Source organism: Mirounga leonina, unplaced genomic scaffold, assembly GCF_011800145.1.
Source record: "Mirounga leonina isolate KUSES-001 unplaced genomic scaffold, KU_Mleo_1.0 Mir_176, whole genome shotgun sequence".
Lineage (NCBI taxonomy): Eukaryota > Metazoa > Chordata > Mammalia > Carnivora > Phocidae > Mirounga > Mirounga leonina.
The window spans coordinates 15917958-15936007 of NW_023270454.1; the positions used below are offsets into that span (position 1 = coordinate 15917958).

General features: G+C 37.3%; 1 pseudogene; it reads left to right on the forward strand.

Moving 5' to 3' along the window:
* Positions 1 to 12570: 12570 nt before the first annotated feature.
* Positions 12571 to 17432, forward strand: LOC118022510 (annotated as a pseudogene).
* The last annotated feature ends 618 nt before the right edge of the window (positions 17433 to 18050 follow it).

Here is an 18050-nt window from a genome sequence, read left to right on the forward strand (position 1 = left end):
ATTGTATCCATATTCCTCAACCTTATGTTATGCTTTTCACTTGCCCGCTCAGACAACCCTATCCTAACCTTACAAATATGCCATATTCTCCACCATGTCCCTTGGCCTTTGCTTCCTTCTAGCTTAGCATATCAGACTTCAGGGTTACAACAATGCAGCCTTCAAAGACTAAGATTTGAGATTTTTCAAGTTTGTACAAACCTTCTCCTTCATTCCTATTATCTAGTTCTTCAGCATTGGCCTGAGTTTGGACACTGGAAGGGAGATTGGTTTCCTTTCACAGAGCTTCAAAAGCATGACTCTGAATCTCCTTTCGGTGGAATATTGTCTTATACGTATATTATATACTAAGTCAAGTGAAAAGAACATATCTCTGGTTATTTATTCATAATTGAAACAGTCTCCAGTTTACAAACAGAATCGTATGTTTTTTAACAATACAAAATGAAAATCCTTGAAAAATCCTTACTTTTACTCTCTCATATGAAGAGTATCATCTCAAAAGCTTGTCAGGCTAGACCACAAAGGGATAATATAGTTTTTCCAATAAATAAAACAGAGTAAACTAGCCATTAGCCTTTTCATAGATAATTCAAGAAGGAAAGGAAGGCATATTTCTCATGGGACCTTCAACTTGTGCCAGACACCACATTTATATATCACAGGCATGATCATTCAGTTAAGGGGAAAAGCCATTTGTTGAGTTACCTAGTAGGTGTGAGGTCTCATGGTAGGTGCAGAAACAAACATAATAAAAATAAAAATAAAAGAGACTGCACATCAGCCCTCAAGAAGAACACAGTCTTCACAATACTCCTTTGAGGCAGGTAATATTATGTCCTCACAGAAGATAAAGGACATCCCTGAGGCCACATTTAATCAATGGAAAGGCCATGATGGGAACCCACATCTGTTGGTGTCAACAAACTTGTGTTTTGCAAGTCATCTTCGTTACCCTAGAGAAACGTGCAAACAGATGAATCTGCTCTGGTTTATCTAATAGGAACCTTCTAAGAGGAAACAAGACAACTTCTAACTTAATTCTTCGGTAACAGGAAGTAATGAAAGTTTTGTTCAAATATGCAGTGTGGGCTTGTGAAAAATAGCTAAGATTAATTAGCAGTGAAGATTCTGAAGAAAATATGTGATTTATTTTGACTTAAAAGTACAGCCATTTTCTTTGTTATGAGAATGATGTTGGGGATAGTCAGTTTTACTTTGAAAGAAGGAAATCACAAGACATACAAAAGTAGACTCTTTCAGTACTTCTGGAGAACAGAGGGTAAAAGATGGTTTCCTCAAGGGAAGTGATAAAAGAAAGGATATGCAAAACCTCCAATCTTTCTGAGTATCACAAAATGTAGAGCTTCTGCAGGAAAACTGAAAGGCTGAACCTCAAGGGAACTCCCTTTCTTATAACCAAAATGTGACCTTTATAGGAACATTAAGTTTCCAAGAATTTAGGGAAAAAAATACAGCATAAACTTCATTTGGTAAAGTTCTCTCTTCTACAATCTTTTATCTGTCTCCTATAATACGAAGGCAGTATCTGTCCTCCTTAGTTTCTCCCAAGTCTCTCCTCAGTGATTTCAGGGAGAGCCTTCTCCCCAGGAGTCAGAACCATCTCTTTGAACTACTTTTCTCTTTCATATTCACCCTACATACTGCATTTAGATTTGTCTTCTAAATCTTTTACACACATTGAATGATACTCTGGGGTCTTATAACTATTTTCACTTCAACTGGTAACTTTTCTTTAGCTAGATATAGACTAGTACTACATTTAAACCCAATGGCATGCTTAAGGTTATTATTTACAAACAAGGTGGAATGGAGAAAACAAAGAGGAGGGTAGAAGATTTTTCTTTACTACTATTAAACAATAGTTGAAGAAAACAAAGAGAACTAATTAAAAGGATGTGTATGCATATTATAGTCTTAAACGCTTTCCGGGGATGTGGTTCAATTAGCGGGATTTTCTTTTCTATCTTAATATTTCCAGCACCATTGTTTCCTTTCCCTCCGCCTCCACGTATGCTCAAATATTCAAATCCTTAAAAAGTTTAAAAGTAACTGGTAATAATCTCAAGCTATTTTTCTCCATTTCTGATCCTTCACTGCTAAATCTTTCAGAATGACAGTTACCATATAAGCCTATAAGTCCTTTATTTTTAATTTTTTATAAGTCCTTTATCTTAAAATCTGTTTATTTTTCATTGTTCATTTTATCACTAAAATACCTAGTTCAAAAAGTCAAATAGTTCTATATGGCCTAAAATGTAAAAATTATCAATACCTTACCCCACTACTTCTACCTGCAAAGTCCACTATCCATAGTCAACCACTGTGCATTCTCTGGATGCTTCTCCTATTATTTACTTCTTAATGCTAAATAATAAATGCTACTTGGTTTTCTAATATTATACAGTATCTAATATCTTCCAAATATAAAAGAAGGAAATTCTGTTCTTTCATATCACTGTCCCCTTTTCCCCAAAACACACGACCCCTCTGTTCTCCTCCTCATGTTAGTTTAAAATATATGGTTAAATCAAATTTCATTATTGGCATTATTATTATTAAAATATATGGTTAAATCAAATTTCATTATTGGCATTATTGGCACTATTGACATAGTAAATGTTATTCAATTAACAACTTACATTGTACAATATGATTACATTTTCCTTCTTGCCCATCATCTTTTTTTCTGAAGTTACTAACTGCTTCATCCTTTAATTTAGCTTTTTTTGTTTTATTTTGTTTTGTTTTATTTAAATACCAATCAATAATTATAGGACTCACCTAATATGGTCAGGCACAAAAGGCAATTGATCCATTGCTTTTTTTTTTTTCCCCTAGGGCAATCTTGAGGAGTCTCTTATCTTCTTACCCCAGTTGTATGAGTTGCTCTTTTCTCATCTTGGACATTCTCTTCACTGTTAACAGTGGAGATTTCTTTATTTCTCTCTTTATCATGTCTCCTTTTCCTAGATCTTATGTCTTCTTATTTCTTCCTTCTTCCACTCTTCTCTCACCACGCCTCCCCCTCTTCCTTCCCTTCTATTACTATTTCTCATTTTTGGATCACATTCTATGGTAGCCTCCCTATATATGAAGGGTAATTTTTGAGGTATTCCACTTTTGAAAAACTATGTTCCTACCCAAAACCTAACTGAAATTTTAGCGTGGTATGTAACAGTGCATTGACAATAATTTTCCTAGAAATTTAATGGAATTCCCCTCTTTTATTCTATATTTTAATATTTTTGTTGTAGACTTAATGCCATTTTGATTTCTGAATACTTTCTTCATGAACCTGGATTCTCAAAACAGACTTTATCTTTCTCTCACTTATTTTGGGTTCTTTTAATCAGTGATTCTGCTGAAGTACAAATTTAATCATGTCACCCTTCAATTGTCAGGAGTCACCTGTTCTTAGAAGAAAGTGTAGCCTCCTTGGCATTTTTGACACCATTATTTATATTCTGCCTCACCAGCCTCATCTCCTCTTACTCAAATCTTACACTTCACGCCCTGAAATAATATGTGTCTTATTTCAGCTAGCTGAACATATGTTTTCTTTCACATTTTGGCTTTTGTATATGTAATACTTCATCCTGGTATACTTTCTGACCCACTCTTACCTTTAACTTCTATTCATCCTTCAGGTTCTTATCAACACTTGGTACCTCAACCTTGTGAAAGCTTACCACATACATTTCTAAACCAGAAAATAACACATTGCACTGTATTTGTCTGTTTATGTCTCCATTTCTTCCCATAAGTTGACAATTTCTTTAGATAAAGACTGTGACTCATTTATCATTTTCTTCCAAGTTCCAAGAAATGCCTGGATATGGAAAATATTTTCTTTTCTTCCTTTTTTTTGAAAATATTTTCTTTTCTTTTAATTAAATGGATTGATACAAATCATACTTTTTTCCCAAGCCCCATCTGGCATGCTATCATTTCCTTAAATTTTTATCATTTTCTTATTAAACTCACACAACTTACAACTCTTTGAACTGCACATACATGAATCACAATTTGCCTTGTACTAAACTTACTTTTGAGTATACATAATTAACTGGTTATCAAACATGATTTTTTTGTGTGTTTGGCATATAATCTTGCACCTACTAGTCACACAATGAGCTGATCTTTAAGAAGTAACAGGAAGGGATAAATAAGATATTTCCCCTTTTTTCACCACCAAATTTCACCATTCATTTGGGGTATATGGTGGAGATCAATGTCGAAAGGTTTCGAGTGACTAGCAGTGGCAATGTGCAGTTGTCTACACATATATAGGACATTAATAAGTCAGGTGCGTGAAACTCAAAGAAAGCCAATATTATCAAATATGTCTGTCAAATATATTTCATTTAAAATTTTCTTTCTCCAAATAATTTCTTATCAAACTATAAAGATTATCAAAGAATTTTATTATCCATCGTGGAAAACAGATGCCATAAAAAGCAAGAACAGAGGAATAGAATATTTTTGCTAAATAAGACATCTAGCAAAGAACATTCCATCTGTGATCTAATCGTCAGAAGATTATGAGATATAAGACTTCTAGAGCACTCTGCCAAAGTATTTCTTAATCACTGGGAACAAGAAAAAAAGAATAAATTCTCCCAGTTTTAAAAAGCACTAGTTATTTCTTAACTATTAATTAAGGAAAGAAAGAAAAATAGATGAATTAAAATTTGATTCAGATTTTATGTTCTAAAATTGAAATTATCTAGTTGAAAAATGTTAGGATTTTCTTTAAAACTTTTTAAAACTTACAATGTTTAGAGAAAAAAAAAAAACGCTCTTTTGCAACATGCAGATAATATATCTCTGTGAATTCTCTAAGGCATGTCACACCTAAAACAATCGGTGGAAACTTATAAAACTTCAATATAAGTTAATTATCCTTGAAAGTAGACTAGAATGTGAGCTGAAAATAATAAGCTTCTGGGAAAAATATATTTGCTTTTACTGATAGAGGGTTGAAAACATGAGAAGACCCTTAAGAGGCTTCATATCGTGCTAATGGAGGCAATGAAGTGCAGAGGTTACAACTGTAGACACTAGATCCCCACTAAGAGGGTTCTTAGCTGAGATTCATAGACATCAAGGTTAGTCATTAACCTCCCTGTTTCACTTTCTCTATATCCTATAAAATAAGGATATAGCACTACCTCATAGGACTTCCAGCAGGGTTAGATGGGTAGGAGGCACAGTTCAGATGGCAGCAATGACCCTTTTAGTACACGGCCATGCTTGCAAATAGAGGCCATCAGGTGGACTGTGGACCTCAGCAGGGTGGTTTATGCCCAATGTTTAGGCTGTTCGTTCAGACAAAGATAATCATTTCAGAGGGAATCATGATCAAGATGCATCCCATTGTATTCTTATGCTTGCTTTTTGTTTTAAAAACAAAATAATAAGCTTTTATACAACCCATGTAGAGGTCTCTGACAAATGCATAATGAGTTTATCAGTGCACCTTTTCAGGTTAAGAACTACTAAGACAAGGCTGTCTCCTCGTCCCAGAACCAACATAACAACAGCAAAGACATTTACATTTTCATAATACCAGTGAGTCTGTCACAGGGAAAAGTGCTTCTTGCATGCTCTGTTGGTAGGTTAAAGAAAAAAAAAAAAAAAAAACCTAATCTTTCTCCCTGAAAACAAATATATTATAGTGCTCAGGTTTCCAGATGAGTATACAAAAAACATGTTTAATCCATAAAGAAATGGAAATACCATGTATCAGCAATAATATTATTTGTTTTATTTTATAGTTTATTTTTAAGACCCTTATATTTTATATATAACATTAACTGACTAGTATGCCATTATTTAATATTTTATATGGAAGTTTGTCTGCCAAAATTCTAATAAAATAAAAATGAATTATTATTATTTCAATTTAAAGGTTAAAATCCATATAACTATAATTTCATCCTATTTGCTTATTTATCTTTTTCTCATAAAAGTTATTTTAAGAGACTTAGGGATACACAGAATATAGCAAGAAAACTAACTAGGAGACAGAAATTTTTATTTAAAATTTTGACTTTGTACATATATTTCCTTCATCCTGATATACTCTTTGCCCTACTCTTACCTTTAACTTCTATTCAACCCTTTAGGTTCTAGGTGAGGTTTAGTAACTTGCCTTATACCAAGCACCACACACATGTCTAAACTAGAAACTAGCTCTCTTGATGGAAGCTCTACCACCTCTTCAGTTTAAAAAAAAAAAAAAAAAAAAAAAAAAACAGTAAAAGACAAAACTTGCAACATAATGGAAAACTAAAATTCTAATAAAAATATCCTTTCAGAATTTGGAAGGAGCTTCCAGTAATTATAATTAACAACACAGTGGGGCCAAGTTGAAAATTGAGAAATGTATCAATATCATCCTTACGGGGTGCCCGCTTTTTGTTTTGTTTTGTTTCAGATTTTATTTCTTTATTTGCCAGAGAGAGAGAGAGAGCACAAGCAGCGGGAGCGGCAGACAGAGGGAGAAGAAGCAGACTCCCTGCTGAGCAAGGAGCCCCGTGCAGTACTCGATCTCAGGACCCCGGGATCATGACCTGAGCTGAAGGCAGATGCTTAAGGACTGAGCCACCCAGGCGTCCCGGTGTGCCCCATTTTTAAGTCATATGCTTGGTTTACACCAAATAGAAAAGTAACAGCCAGTTCTCTCTCAGGATGACGCCACTGTTTAAGGTAGATAGATGCACTGCTTCTTCAACCTTCATTTTCATCAGGATAACACATTATAAAGGCATACTCCTTCTAATGAACACAATTCTTTCTGGCAGAAACAAGAAGAAACCTATTGGCAAAGCGTGCTGGGAGTTTTAATTCTGAAGACACTCCCTTAGTTAAAAGTGATGGAGAACCAGGCAGTTGGAGAAGAAGTCTGATTCCTTCCTCTCCTGGAATAAAGGCAACACTATACTGCATAAGACAAAAGCCTCCTGGACTTCGGGGTTTACTGCAGTATTTTAGCCACCATTGTAGCTATAAATCTCAGAAAAAGATTCAATTGTCATCCAAATGTCATTCAAAAAAGATACTGGAACTAATAAGTGATCATACCATAGGTGCCAAAATTAAGGCCGATATATTACTCAACCTGATTCCTATATACTGGCAGCAAACAACCTTAAATTTAAAAAATGCAATTTATAGGGACGCCTGGGTGGCTCAGTTAAGTGTCTGCCTTCAGCTCAGGTCATGATCCCAGGATCCTAGGATCGAGTTCTACATTGGGCTCCTTGCTTAGCTGGGAGCCTGCTTCTCCCTCTGCCTACTTCTCCCTCCGCTTGCTGCTCCCCCTGCTTGTGCTCTCTCTTTCTCTGACAAATAAATAAAATCTTTTTAAAATTTTGAAGAACAATTTTAAAAAATAAATAAGACAAAAATGCAATTTTTAGCAACCTCAAAACTATGATATGCTTCACGATATATTAACACAATATTTTCAAGACCTGCACAATGAAAAGAGCAAATTATTGTGAAGAAGAATTAAAAACCTAAAAAAAGAGGGACGCCTGGGTGGCTCCGTCGGTTAAGCATCTGCCTTCGGCTCAGGTCATGATCCCAGGGTCCTGGGATCGAGTCCCACATTGGGCTCCCTGCTCTGCGGGGTGCCTGCTTCTCCCTCTGCCTCTGCCTCTCTCTCTCTCTCTGTCTCTCATGAATAAATAAATAAAAATTAAAAAAAAATCTTTAAAAAAAAACCTAAAAAAAGAAAAAAATGATAGCTATCTTTTATGTATTGAAAGACAGTATTTTAAAGATTTTTACTCTTTAAATTTCTCTATAAATTCCATGCAATCCCAATCATACGTCTATCTGAATAGTCTACGGAGACTGACGAGCTGATTCTACAATTTACATGGGAATCCAGAGGACTGAGACTAGCTAGTAAAATGTTTAAAATAAAGAGCAAATATGAAGTACTTAAACTAAGACTTACTTTAAAAAGTTATGATAATTAAAACAGTGTGGTATGGATATGCAAAGACATTTACATCAAAGGAGTAGAACAGGGTCCAGAAACATATCCACACAGATATGTGGTCAACGGATTTTCAACAAACTCGAGGTAATTTAATAGAGAAAAAATATTCTTTTCAATAAATGGTTTTGGAATATCTGGGTGTTTGGTTTAGGATGGCCTGCAGTTTTTTTCACAGTTCGAATGGGATTATGCATATTGGCAGCAATGCCCCAGAAGTGGAGTTGTGCCTTCTCAGTGCATCCTATCAGGGAGTACACAATGTCGACACATCTTACCACCTGAATCAATCCATGTCAGTAATGTCTGAATTTCTTCACTGGGAAGTTGTATAGGTTTGCCTTTAATAAGTACCTTTTGGGGACATACTTCAAGGCTTTGCAAATATTTCATTTCTCATCACACTTCTCCCAATTAATTTTAAAATCCATGAATCAATTTGGCCTATAGCATATATTACTAAAGTGTTCTTCTTAGTGATTTTCTTATTAACCTCATTACTTCTACATTTAGTAATTAGAATTTTACTTTAGGGAAGAGAGACTCTTTCTTCCCCATTTTTTATTTATGTCAGCATAACTAAATGATATTTATCTTATTTTGTAAGTGATAATCTAATATTATAATTATTAATTTTTTGCTCATATTATTCCAGCTTTGACAATTAGAAACTCTTTCAAATTGGCTCCCGGATCCTCTCAACATGTCCCCATCATTACTGAGCACTTCCTTACTTGCTAAATTCATAAGATGTTCCAGGTTCCTCTTGGACTTTCCCTGCCCCAGAATTGAAACTAAGCATTTCTTCAAGGCACCTAACTGGGTAACGGTATTTACAAATACAACCTGGGTCCTAGATTTATTTATTTATTTATTGCTTCTGACGTGTCACCGCATTTAGTCTCAACAGGTAAAGCTAGGAAATATATCTACGTATGCTAACACACATTTATACATCTATCTTATCTCTGTAACTACCTAATACATATATTAAAAACAAACAAACTTGCATTCATACCAGTACCTCCAGTACCAATCTAACTCCACAGGGTTTATTCTAAGTTTCCATCTTTCCACTTGTTCCCTGGCAATGAGAAAACTGGCTGTCATTATCCACATTTTCTTAATAATTTAATTCTAGTGTATGCATAAATTGGTTTCAGATACACTCATATCTCTGTAAGAATCAAATTTACTAACTACAGTACATACTTTTTTTAGTTCATTTTTCTTTGACTTTACAATATACAGTAAAAACATTTTCTAACATCACTTGTTAGTTCCCTCCTCCCCCAACCTTATAGTTACGTTATTCATTTATAAGACAGATTTATGTGTTACTGAGTTCATTCCATTTGGGCTTCCTCTATAAACTGGTTGATTTTCATTATTTACTTCACGATATATAACACAATGCCATGATTGTAATAACCAGAGGCATAAAAAAGAAACCCCATGAAGTGTTTCCCCCTTCTCATGCCTGTTATCTCATTCTTACCTCTCCACTATTTCCATCCCATTCACACCAACTCTCTGTAGGTAATGAATCTTTTAAATTTCTGGTATTTTTGTTTCTTGTATTCTTCTGCACAGTATCTCTCAGTACTGGTTTGTTTTTTTTAAGATTTTATTTATTTATTTGACAGAGAGGGAGAGAGAGAGAGAGCACAAGCAGGGGGAGCGGCAGGCAGAGGGAAAGGAAGAAGCAGGCTCCCCGCTGAGCAAGGAGCCCAGATGTGGGGCTTAATCCCAGAACCCTGGGATTATGACCTAAACCAAAAGCAGATGCTTAACAGACTGAGCCACCCAGGTGCCCCCACATCTTGTATTCCCATTATATCAAAATTTATTTCTAAGTATTTTATACTATACTTAAATAGAACATTTAAGAACTTGTCCTTGGATTTTTTGTTTATAATAGAGAAATACAATTGATATTTTTGCATATCAACCTGTATCTTTTATGAATATATACGACCTTGCTAAGTCACCCAAAATTCTAGTAGCTATTTTATAGATGCCTTAGGAGTGACTACTTTCATAATTGTATCATCTGCAAGTAAAGTTTGTTTTTTTTTTTTTTTTCTCCTTTCCAATCTGTCTTTTCCTTTTTTGCCTTACTGCACTACCTAAGATTTCTAGTAAATCACTGTCCAGGTGTATACCTTGTTTTATAAAATCTCTGGATTGCGTTTTGTTCTTTTAAATATTACTGGTTTTAGTAAACAATTATCTTGCCTGGATTTCAAAGGTGAAATTTTGTTCCCCATAATGTACAGCTACAGATATGCCAACTCTGTTTTTTGTTTATTTGCTTAAGTCTGACACTCCTAGGTATCTCCCCTATGTCTATATAGTTTAGCAGACAGTATTTTGGGCAGCGATTATGTAAAACACTTGCGTGAATAAGGCTTCCACCATCTGCCCTCTGAGTTGATTGTGGGTTGAGGGTCACATTCAATGGTTCAACAAGTCTGGAAATTTCCTCAGGCTTCCAATTTTCTCTATGTTATCTGGTGTCTCCAGCACATATCTAGTTATTAGTCAGCCAGAAATGTATAGAGAATTTATTAACTTATTTTCTACGGCCCTCTCACTTCCAAAATAATGTTTTAGCTGCTCTATCAAACACAGTGAAGTGAATCTATCCTCCCCACCCAGAAAGAGGACAGGTTTCTGTAACCTGAGCTGGGAATAAGGGTGAGGTAGCAAAATGGGAAAGCATCAAGACAAGAAAGCCACAAACTTCCCACTAGCAGTGTTTATGTGTAAGTGCTTCTCAACTTCTTGTCGTGTTTGGTTGATTTCTAGTGCACTGATTTTTTAAAATAATTTTGTCCAGTTTTATACTTGTTTTGAGGGTTTTGCTCCACTTCCCCACACTGCCACTATTTTAAATCAAAGAACTTTTGTTCATTAATAGATACCATTAAAAGAATAAAGAGAAGATATGTGTGCCATATCCAACCAAGGACTTACTCAAATGTAGTTCAATATGGCGGGACCACAAGAAAGAGAATAGTTGTTTACAGCCCTACTCCAGGTTTCTTTGAAGGATAATGGAGAAGAGAATTCCTTTCTGTGTGCAGAAATTTGACAAATCTACCAGTATTAAGGTTAAGTATGCCTTTAAGACAAAATGGTTACAAGTACAAATTCATACTGATTCACTTTCTAGACAGTAACTTTATTAGTTAGGGTTCTTTAGAAAAATAGAACCAGTAGGATGGACGTGTGTAAGTGTGTGTGTGTGTACATACACATATATATATGGAGAGAGAGAGAAAGAGATTTATTTTAAGGAATTGGCTCACTTGATTATGGAGGTTGACAATGCAGGGAGAGTGGACAGGGTGCAGACCCAGGAAGAGTCAATATTGCAGAATTCCTTCTCTTTTGGGGGAAGGTCAGTCTTTGTTCTATTAAGGCCTTCAACTCATTGGATGAGGCCCACCCACATTACAAAGGGAATCTACTTTCCTCAAAATCCTATTTAACCTGTTTAAATGTTAATCATCCCCCCAAAAAACCCTTATAGAAACATCTAAAAGAATGCTTTTCCAAATATCTGGGCACTATGGCCTAGCCAAACTGATACACAAAAGTAACCATCACAGTAAGAGACATGTAAGTGACATAACTGAAAATTTTGGTAACAAGTAGATCTGAGGAAGAGACATTTTCATAGATTTCTTAAAATGAGAACCAAGGTGTTTACATCCATATGAATACCCTCAAACTGGCAACGTGAAGAGGTAGCTCTTGATAATCTTGTAGACAACATGAGCCCCTAAGATGGCAGTGTAGGCAAACAGCAGTGAACAGTGACAAGTTTATTAAACTGAAGTTCTTCATAACAGAAGGAGAAGCAGTTTATCCTCAGTGGAATAAACATTTTCTGTCATTTTAGGGGGTTTCCAGATTTCTGTTGAGAACAACCTGCTTTAATGCTTCTGGCTGGTATCATTGGTGGTTGGCCCATCAGCACTTGGAAAAGTTGTATAACCTCTCCCTTCCTATATTAAAGTTCTTATACCTGTAATAAATACCTCCCCCTGTTTTTTTTTTTTTTTTTTTCTCCTATGTGTCTTTTTCCTGTACTTTTCTAAACTTACTGCACTGGAGGCATCTCTGCCAAATAAGGAGAATATGAAAGGAGAGTGACATATCTGGTCCTCTCTGTAAGCCCATCAGTATCTAAAGATTTTTGGTCAAGATCTTGAATGCTTTCCAAATAGTATTCTCTAATAATTTTCTTGAAAATCTTAGGCTTTTCTCTTGGTTACAGAGGATTTAGAAAAAAATAATAATTTTGTAAAAGCTTCAGTGGGGCTATCTTTAAGTCTGGACTTCTTTTGCAATCTTTGTCTTTTTCATCAGGCACAAATATTTGTTTCTGCCATACAGCTAGATAGTGGTTTTCAACTAGGGGTAATTTTGTCTTCCAGAGGAATGTTTAGCCATGTCTGGAGATAGTTTTGATTGTAAAAATTAAGGGTAAGAGGGTTTTGCTAGTGGCTTAGAGTGGGTGGAGGATGGAGATGCTGCTAAATGGCATACTGTACAAAGGACAGCCCCCACAACAAAGAATTATCCTTCCAAATGTCAATCGTACTCAGGTTGAGAAATCATGACCTAGATTCTTACAAGGGTGATATAATTCTTCCTAATTTAGGGATAATTAAACGAAGGTTCTGTGAAGGTAACTCATGATCTACAGTTACACAACTACTAAGTAAAATCATCAGACTTTTGTTCTTTTCACTACATGGATTACTTCTAAACCTACTATGAAAGACAGTTGTTTTTACCAGCTGCTAAGTGAGAAAACTTTAGAAATGCCAGACTTCACACTGTATTTAAAGTGCAAAGGATAAGAAACAACTTGTGCAGCAACCTTTGAAACGTACATGTAGTCTTGCCCATAGAAAACACTTTCTTACCAGTGATACAGATTAATTTTCGTTTTCAGACCTATTTTTCTGAACAAAATTATCTGGTATTCAGTGCAGAAATGTTCTGCATAAGTAAATAAATGCATTTTACAACACAACTTTATCTTTGGAAACTAAATGTTATATCACACCTATGTATCTTACATATTAATGATAGTCACTTTGTGATAATCAGTCTAAATAGTAACATCTATACATGTTTTCTAGCTACTCCACCTATCTTCCTGTAATGGGTTGAACTGTGTCTCCCCAAATTTCATATGTTGAAGTCTTTGACCCCTAGTAATTCAGAATGTTACTGCATTTGGAGATAGGCCATTAAAGAAATAATTAAAATATAAGGAGGTCATGAGGGTGGGCCCTAATCCAATATGCCTGGTGCCATTGTAAGAGGAGATTAGGACACAGAGATACAGAAGAAAGACAATGTGAGGACACAGAGAGAAAATGGTCATCTATAAAAGGAGAGAAGAAGAAACCAATCTTGCTGACGCCTTGATCTAGGACTTCTAATCTTCAGAACTGTGAGAAATAAATTCCTGTTGCTTAAATCACCTATTCTGTAATGTTTATTATGACAAACTTAATCCACTCCCCAACAACATATTACAGATCCAGGCATACAATGCAGATGCAATACATGAGTATTGACATATTCCTAAATACTCCTACATATTTTTCATCACTGTCATAATCATTGCCTCCCCTTCACAAAACTCCAACATGTTGCCCATTGCCAACTAACATCTGTAAGAAGTGAGTGGAAAGTGGCAAAGTCAGTAACCATCATTTGGCTTGATAGAGCAGACTTTTCAGACATGTTTCTGCACTAGGTGATCCATAGGTCAAAGAGAGATGTTTAGATGGAGGTGGAGAGAATAATTTTTCCTAAGAATTAGCAATAATCAGTATAAAAACTCAAAGAAAAATGACTCTGTGGCTCAAGACAGGCTCTGGAATTAAAACACCATCCCCTAAGTGGCAAATGATTGCTAATATTTGTTCTACCAAAAATATATTTTCTTTATTAGTATCTTTGTCTTTTAAGACTTATTAAAAGAGTAGAATGGACTTTTGACCTAATACAGACAAAGGTTATATTCTGGGCTATCAGAAAGAAAAGGTATCTTCTTGGTTTACAAAAGTGTTTTTTTTTTTTTAATGTTAATTCCAATATGATTTTTTTTTCTAAAATTGGATATATAAGACAGCATCTTATGCCTAATGCATTTACTATATCTAGTATTTTTCTCAAACAAATTAAAAAGTTTAGACAAAGTAACTTCTAGTCACGTGGAGTGTTTAACGTTGTTTTGTTTGCTTTTTTTTTTTTTAAGAGAGAGAAAGAGCACCCAAGCGGGGGAGGGGGGGTCGGGGGCGCAGAGAGAGAGGGAGAGAGAGAGAACTTTTTTTTTTTAAGATTTTATTTATTTATTTGACAGAGAGAAACAGTGAGAGAGGGAACACAAGCAGGCAGAGTAGGAGAGGAAGCAGGCTCTCCGCTGAGCGGAGAGCCCGATGCGGGGCTCGATCCCAGGACCCTGGGATCATGACCTGAGCCAAAGGCAGACGCTTAACGACTGAGCCATCCAGGCGCCCGAAGAGAGAGAGAATCTTAAGCAAGCTCCATGCTCATTGTGAAGCCCAATGCAGGGCTTGATCTCACAACACTGAGATCATAACCTGAGCCAAAACCAAGAGTGGCTCACTTGGAAGGCCTGGGTGGCTCAGTCAGATAAGCGTCTGACTTGGCTCAGGTCATGATCTCAAGGTCCTCAGATTAAGCTCCATAACAGGCCCCCTGCTCAGTGGGGAGTCTGTTTCTCCCTCTCCCTATGCCCCTCCCCCTGATCAAGCACTCTCTCTCAAATAAATAAATAAAATCTTTTCTTTTTTAATAAATAAAATCTTAAAAAGAAAAAAAAGTCGCACACTCAACCAACTGTGCTACCCAAGCATCCCTAATAATGTTATTTTAACTCAGAATATACCAACTGATAACTTTAGAATGGCTATTAAATATTAGTCAAATGAATTTTCTTGATATATTTTAGGTTAGAGTATGTACTTTCTATACAAATAAAATAGCTTCCTGAGTTTAAGTAATACACCAGCTCATGATTGTAAAATGAGGCAAACTGTTGCTGTACCAAAATTAGAAAGCTGTCAAATGTACTTTAGAATAATATGACAAACCATTACTTAATCTGAGATGCACTAAAACCTGAAAAAAATTAATACTAGACAAAATTCATAGTATAGCTAAAAACTTTTTAATTTTATTCAGAAGTTTATTTATGTCCAAAAGTCTTTATGCAACCCCCCAAAAAATTGCCTAAGTTTTCCACAAATTATTGTTATTTTAACAAGTTTATTTTAAACTCTCATTCAATATATATTCAGCATCTGCCAACAATTTCTCCTCCAAGAAGGTAATTCCATGGGACTTAGATGATACTAACATTCAACACTCTCCTGCATTCTTTTCAGTTATTTCCTTCTCTTAAAATACAATATTCAGGCCTCTCCAGTGCAAACACTTGACCTGGTCCAAGTTAGATTTAAAACTTATCCCTTCCACATAAGAACCATACCCACCTCAATTTTCACAAATTCACTGTTTGCCAGTTATATTTTCTATTTCTGTAACTTCTCTATCACCTCTCAAATTTTTTCTCATTTTTTTTCAACTGATGCCACAAGACACCTAAGGCCACGTTTTCTCTCATAGGTCAAACACAACCTAACACTAAACTTGATACATCTTTAATATCGAAATAATTTTGAACTCAAATCATTCATGGCACTAAGAGAATAAAGGCGGCATAAATTCTTCATTATAAATATTAACTGAAAACTATAAAAATATAACCATGCCAACTGCCAGAATTATAACATTTATAGTATAAATATTTCAGAATTTCACTAATAATCTGACTACATGATATTTGGTACCTAAAAATCATTTATTAAAAATAAATGAATAAGGCTACTGGTTTCAGCTTATACAGTACTAAGTAGGAATGAGCACTGTTCCCACCTTTACAAGAAGGAAAAAGCTAGAGATACACAAATTAGTAATTTTCATTTAACCAATCAGGGAACTGAGGTCACAGGGAAAATAATAAGGAATCCAAACTGTACAGACATGGTCAGTGATTTCCAATTATTAAGTCTGTTTGCATAAGAAGAATTAACCTGAGAATGAGCCCTTCTTCAGAGCCACTCTAGAGAAGAAACCTAAGCTGGAGGCATTCCTTGCCCAAAACTCCATGACTGGCAAGTACAATAATGTGCCCTCCTACAAGTATATCAACAGCCACATGAACACCCTCCACCAAGGGCCACAGGCCAACCTGCCAATACTACCTGGCCTTACTCCATGCCATCTATCACCAAGAACTGTCACTAAGATTTTCACCAAGAATATCTGCGAGACCTGCATGATCCAGAAAGGCTGGAACTGCCTCAGCATGGAGCTAGTCCTTCCTGAGGGACTGCCAGCTATCCAAGCACATCTCTTTCCCATTTCAGGAGGTACAGATCTACCATATTAACCCCTACGTGGTCAAGGAGTTGGTCCAGAGTCTCATGGTGCCAACGTTTGCCATTAGGATCTTTGGCCCCATTTGGAAGCAGGAAAACATTGCTCTTACCTTCAAGGAACTTTTGGGCGCTGAGGGCCACAGGGGGCTACTTCGATGCATGTTATCATCCTAGATGTGATGCAGAACCACCTCCTACAGATGCTGTGCCTGGTGGCCACGTCAAAGCCTGCCTCCATCAACTCAGAGGACATCCGCAATAAGAAAGGCAAGGTGTCAAAATGTATCTCAGAAGTACGGAGAACAATGTGCTCCTGGACCAGTGTGTGGGGAACCCCAAGGGAGACGGTGAGGCCACCAAAGGGTACCGGGACGACCCCACAGTGTCCCGTGGGTCCACCATTGCCACCTTCACAGCGTAGAGAACAAAGAGGTAGGATGGGTGCCCTTCTTCCCACTCTGTGGCAGAGCCCCGAAACATCGCAACGCCGAGGTGCGGCTGTAGTTCCGCAAGGTAGCCCCAACAGCTTCTAGCAGCAATGCAAGCCCAAGGAGCGGGTGATGTGCGTGCAGCCCAGTGAGGCCACGCACACAAAACGACGGCCAAAAAGCCCAGCATGTCCTCCAATCCCGAGGAGTAGGCACTGGACCTGGCTTACGGTAGTTGATTCAGGCATGGGAACCTCCCAGACGCATGTGAGCCCACATCCTGGGCCACCTCTGTGGGACGTAGATGCACGTTATGTTCCGTGACTGGCTCTGGGAAGCGTGCCGGGTCTTCACGCCACTGCTGCGCAGGATCGTGCAAGAAGCCCCAGCCCATTACCTACCTTTACAGCAGTCGCGGCCCTGCAAAGGCAGGCGGATGAGCCGAGGGGAACGGTGGGCTTCCAGTAACCAGACACCTCCAAGTAAGTTAACTCTCACTAGTTCCCCTACCCCGTTCCTTGGCCCTGTCTGTGTCCTTCCCACCTTCTCACCTCCCCACTCCACTTTGAGAGGACTTCAGGACCATACTCCTCAGCCTCCCCTTCCTGGCCCGTTGCAAACCCTGCCCGCCCCTTGCAGCTGCTGCCTGAGTCCGGTTACATTCCTCGACCACAGAACACTAATACTTGCACCATGAGTGTACCCTGTTAGCTCAGCCCCTGCCTGAGCCAGTTTTTGTACATGGAACTGAGCCCCAATGGAAGGAAAGAGAAGAGTAGCCCTTCCATCCGTCCCAGGCTTCTCAGTCTAGAACAGGATGATAAAGGCGACGGGGCGGGGCGGTAGTGGGTGGGCCTCAGTGGGGCAGTGGCCAGCTCACAACCCTGTTGGCTGTGAGTAAGCTCCGCAGAAGTCACGGGAAGAAGTGAGAGCATGCACACGGAGGTGCTTATCAAAGGCTGTGAGAGGGCGCCGGCAACCACTGCAGCCACGGTGACATTCCACATTCCTGGTCACTAGCTGGAAGAGATCTTCCTGCCACCCAGCAATCCCTATATCTTGGGCCGCCTGGATATCTCTCTGCAC